Source organism: Trichechus manatus, unplaced genomic scaffold (assembly GCF_000243295.1).
Source record: "Trichechus manatus latirostris isolate Lorelei unplaced genomic scaffold, TriManLat1.0 scaffold00036, whole genome shotgun sequence".
In the NCBI taxonomy this organism is placed as follows: Eukaryota; Metazoa; Chordata; class Mammalia; order Sirenia; family Trichechidae; genus Trichechus; species Trichechus manatus.
In genome coordinates, this window is record NW_004443972.1 from 8,932,321 (window position 1) to 8,936,359 (window position 4,039).

Sequence of the window (4,039 nt, forward strand, 5' to 3'; positions counted from 1 at the left end):
AGGGAGGAGAGCTGGGGGTGCTGGTTACGTAAATGATACCAGCCCAGAGAGAGGCCTCCAGGCTTGGGCTACCGGAGAGGGAGGGGCCGCGCGAGAAGGAGGGGCTGGAAGGGAGCGGGCTGGGGAGGGAGGGGGGATGGGGGCCGGGGGCGAAGTGACCAGGCGGTGGCGGCTTTGCTGAGGTGACAATGTGCTAGGAGCCCTCGCTCTGTCTCCTGCGCCTTCTCGGCCTCGGCGCCCGCTCTCGCCGCGCTCGGCAAGCCCTCCAGCCCGCCGCTGCGCTATGAGGGCTCATCTTTCGGGCTGGCCGAGGCCGGAGCCGGCTCGCTCTGCTCACGGAGAAGTGTGAAGATAGAGGAGCGGGCGGGAGCCCGGACTGCGCGCGGCACTCGCGGACCGGCGGATCCCAGGTGAGCGCGGGCTTGGCACGCCGGGCACTCGGCGCTGCCGGCCGGCGCTTGCCGGGCTTGGTCGGAGTGTGAATTCCGTGCGTGGACGCCGTTGCCTCTGCGCAGGATCCTTGGCCACAGATAGGTCTCGGTCTTCCTCTCTTTTTCGTAATTATCAGGGGCGAACCCCTTCTGGGCGGCCAAAGTACCCGGGCAAAGTCCTGCAGGGAGTGCTGGGGTGCGGAGCCAACCTCCACGGGCCGGTCCCGGGGCAGGGGCATTGGCGGAGCCGATGAGGCAGCCACCTCCGCGTTCAAAGTGCGCTTGCGAACGTGTGCAGGTGCAGCGCGAGGACCGCGAGGCGCGGAACTTTCTGCCCACCGCCCGCCCTTTCCCCAGCTTTTTCCCGCTACCCAGCTGAGATGGGGGGCGCTGAACACCCTCTGCGCCCTAGTGGCGCTCGGCGGCGGCGGTGACTCGGCCTTCCTGCCTGGCAACTTTCTCCAACCAACTGTGGGTGGCCGGCAGCGGCAGCTTGGGCGATTCTATACCGCCCGATCCCGGAAGGCTTCGGGTCTTGGGCGTCTACCTCGACAGTTGCTTTCTCCTCTCTCTGCCTCCCTTACCTTCTCTCTTTCAGTACCCTTCTGCCTCTAAATCTCTCTCTGTCTCTGACTCAGTTTTTCTCTCTCTGGCTCTCTGCCCCATCCTACGTGCGTGTATCCCTGTCGTTCTCTTTCTCTCTGCCTCTCTTGGGATGTCTCTTAGTCTCCTTTATTCTGTCTCTTCAGCTGTCTGTCCATCTTGCAGTATCTTATCTCTGTTTATGCTTTTCGCTGCCTATCTCCCTCTCTCCTCATCCCCCTGCGTTGATCGCCCAGCTCCGGCTCCCTGATCGGATCCCGAGGCGCCTTGGCTAGGGGGGCACGCCCCAGCGAGCGCGCCAGGTGCAAAGAGCTCCCTTCTGGGGGATGGCGGGAACATGGGGATGGATGCAGCCTGCCCTTGTCAGGGCTGTTGCGGAGTCGAGGGGCTGAATGAGGGGTAAGAGGGCCAGAGCGGAGGGCACCCTGCCAACTTCCGCTCCTGGAGTCCGAGGGCGCTGCGCTGCCGCGGATCAGAGCGCACCAAGACTGTCCATTTGGACAGCGAGAGCTGTCCGGGCGACTATAGTTGAGTCTTCCGGTGGAGAGGCCACATTTCCAGCCTTTACAGGCAGCTGGGGGAGAAGAAACAGTGGGCAAACAGAAGCAACGGGTTCGGGGAAACCAACCTCTAAAGGGTGAGAGCTTTTGTGAAGCAAAGGTATTGCGACCAGACGAGGGGAGAGAGCATTGGAAACAGAGGAGGCATGTCTGCCTCAAACTATCATCCGCTCAGTCTTTAGGAGAGCAGTTTCCGTGAAAGAAGAGATCCAGCCACTGTTCCCAGAACACAGCGCAGAGGGTTATTACAGGGCGAAAGACGCTTGGCCGCTACAGCCCCCTGAAATTTACCGTTTTCCTTGGGGCTTCCAGATTTTCAGCAACCTTTACGTGAAGACTGCCTTTGCTCAGTGTTTGTCTCTCTTTCTTTCATGTGTTTGTGAGTGTAAGTGTGTGTGTAAGCATGTGTTGGTATTCATACCCCCTAGTGTTAAAGAAACCTGCTGATTTGAGAATATAGAAAAGTAAGGTCAGCCTGTTAGTGATTCTTACGTTGGACCGCTCCCCTTCCTGGATCATTCTCCTTGCTTTCCCACACCCTTTCCTTTTCCTCATCTTGACTTTTGAATTGCATTTCTAATCTTTCATTCCTGCTGATCTCTATAAACTCCTCCTGCAGAATTAGAACCTCAATACTGTAACCCTGTTATTGACTTAAGAGAAGGATGGATTTGGAGAATTTTCATGGCCTAAGGCAGGCTTTGAACACAAGAAATGTACATTTCTCTGCACTGTTTGCCACAAACCAGGATCTCACATCTCTTCCTCATGCCCCTTCCCACCTTCAACTCTACTGCGAATTTTCTGTGGCTGCTCTTGCTTGTTTAAGTAGATATGTTGAATTCACCATTTCTATGGTGTTCATCCCATTATGGAGCTTAAGCTGCTTGCTTAAGTAGGAGCACTACGTCTCGGATCAGGTTTGGAGAGGAAGAAAGCTTTTCTAAAGGAAGTACAGAGCACTGTTGGTGTAGATTAATTTTGGATCAGACAGACTAGAGTAGGGCCATATGCTGTGTCACATATGTAGATCCTAGTGCAGTGTGGGAAAGCTAGTAAGTCTTTAATAAAAACTTGTTGGTTAACTGACTAGTAACAAGCTGATTATAGACTGTGAAGTCACCCAGCTATGCTAATGAGCCTCCATACTAGAAGTTGAATTCTCCCTTTTTTTCTGTTTCATTTAGTCTTTTATGAATGGGAATTAAGGACTGGTAGAAGGAATGTTGAAACATGAGCCCTCTGCTTCTTTCTAGCTCACCTCACTACCTGGATTTGCCCCTCTCTGAAAGTCTTTATATTGGCTGATGTTCTCTAGCAGTCATTACAGAAGCGAAGAAATGAGTTTAGAGGTGCTGATGGGTGGCATACCTAAATCTTCCTATCTGAAAGTAAACTGGGACACAACACATTTTTGGTTGAACACTTTTGTGTGGTTCTTAACAAGTGAAAAGTTTTATCTTTTAATGTGAAGAATAGATGTGTACTTTAGGACATTTTGGGGCTATAAATTGATCTGTAAATTGCGTCACTTACCGTAAATAATTTATAGGTGTCCTTACTGTTTCAAGTATACAAGAGGTGTGATACTACATGCGTATGAGAATATGCCAAAATACCTGGAAATGTCACGTCTCCTGATAAAAGATATTGGTAGGAATCCATGGACTGTTATATTACTTTTTAAAATACTGTGCTAGTCACCTCTTAAAAAGGCTGGGAACTTAGGATGGTACTGTGCAGGAGCATTTCAAGGTAATTTTGCTTAAGAAACGTTACTTATAAATGACTGATATTCTCATCTGCCCAAATCTTGTATTTAAAAACTATATTAAAAGGTGGTAATTCTGATGTCCACCACTCATCTGTCAGTTCATTGTACTGTGGTGGCTTGCATGTTGCTGTCATGCTGGAGTCTATGCCACTGGTATTTCAAATACCAGCAGGGTCACCCAGGGTGGACAGGTCTCAGTTTAGCTTTCATACTAAGACACACTAGGAAGAAGAACCTGGCAATCTACTTCTAAAAAAAATTGGCCAGTGAAAATCTTTTGAATAGCATCGGAACATTGTTTGATGTAGTGATGGAAGATGAGCCCCTCAGATTGGAAGACAATAAAGATAACAACTGGGGAGGACCTGCCTCCTCAAAGTAGACTCAGCTTTAATGACGTGGATGGAGTAGAGCTTTCGGGACCTTCATTTGCTGATGTGGCATGACTGAAAATGAGAAGAAAGAACTGCAAACATCCATTAATGATTAGAACGTGGAATGTACGAATATGAATCTAGGAAAATTGGAAGTCATCAAAAATGAAATGGAATGCTTGAAGATCACTATCTTAGGCATTACTGAGCTGAAACGGACTGGTATTGGCCGTTTTGAATCAGAGAAACATATGGTCTATGATGCTGGGAATGACAAATTGAAGAGAAATGACATCA

At 50.3% G+C, this 4,039-nt stretch overlaps 1 protein-coding gene across 1 annotated transcript in view; it reads left to right on the forward strand.

Annotated features, from left to right (window-relative positions):
* Window positions 1-257: 257 nt before the first annotated feature.
* The window catches only part of GALNT13 (polypeptide N-acetylgalactosaminyltransferase 13), a 668,619-nt gene continuing 664,837 nt past the window's right edge, over window positions 258-4,039 (forward strand). Inside the window, exon 1 of the mRNA XM_004375392.2 lies at window positions 258-410. The gene's annotated coding sequence lies outside the window, so the exon portion shown is untranslated. The remainder of the gene's footprint in view (window positions 411-4,039) is intronic.